This window comes from Geotrypetes seraphini, chromosome 1 (assembly GCF_902459505.1).
Source record: "Geotrypetes seraphini chromosome 1, aGeoSer1.1, whole genome shotgun sequence".
NCBI classification, from domain to species: Eukaryota; Metazoa; Chordata; class Amphibia; order Gymnophiona; family Dermophiidae; genus Geotrypetes; species Geotrypetes seraphini.
In genome coordinates this window covers 454,438,771-454,439,878 of record NC_047084.1, presented here as the reverse complement: position 1 = coordinate 454,439,878, position 1,108 = coordinate 454,438,771, and positions in this window count along the sequence as shown.

Here is a 1,108-nt window from a genome sequence, read left to right as displayed (position 1 = left end):
GGTGAATTCAAGGTCACCTCTCCGTATCCAGAGGAGTTCAGTTTCGCCATGTTGAGTTATTTTAGGACATCCAGGTTTTTATTTTTGAGAGGCAGTTGTATAGTTGGAGAGTTGAGCTTCTCGGTTTGCACCTAGTGGTAGGTACAGTTGTATGTCATCAGCAAACGAGTGGATGTTTACGTGATGTTTTAAGGCAATGTTTATTACCGGTCTGATATAGAAGTTTAAGAGCAGAGGGGATAGGAGAGCGCTCTGCGATACTCATTTTTTTGGTTTGGGTTGCGATAGAGTAGACCTTAGGTCGCTTTAGGTCCTATGGGTCAAGAATGATGAGAGCCACCGGAGCGCTTGATTGCCAGTTCCAGTATTTGCAAATCTGGTGAGGAAGCGAGGTGATCGATGGCCTAGAAGGACCAGTAATCCATCATTTTCTTTGTCTAGTATGACCCAGTATTCATCAATGATGTCCGCTAGGGCTATTTCTGTGCTATGGAATGTTCTGAAGCCAGATTGGTATGGGGAGAGGGTGTTCTGTCTGTTGATGAAGACTTGGAGTTGCAATAGTATGGCCTTTTCAATAATTTTGGAGACGAAGGAAAAGTGTAGTTGCTGGGTTCATTTGGATCCAGGGTGGTTGGTTGTTTTTTTTAAGTTTGGGCCTGATTGCTGATTTCCAGCTTTGCAGTACCACTCCCGACTGCAAGAAGGAATTTATTAGAGGTAGGATTAATTTGACGAAGGTTTCTTTAGTGCCTGCCATGAGATTTGGCGGGCATGGGTCAAGGATGGATCGAGATGGTAGAAGCCGGTCTTTTTTACTCATACTTATTTTTCAACTATATTTGGATTTTTGGACCATTTGTGAGGCTTTTTGATGCTACAGAGGATTCCACTCTTGGGACAACTCTGGTTGCGGTAGAGCGCAGATGGCTTTGCAGTGTACCTACGAGGACAGCCAGTTTGGGGGCTTAGGGACCATTTCTTTGGGAGCAAGGCTCGCCCCCCAGGTTTGTCTGCAGTGGGCTTGGGCATAGGCTGATTGGTTCCATGGTGTTTTTTTCCAGGATATGGACTGACTGCTTTCTTCCCCGTGTTTGCGTGTACATGA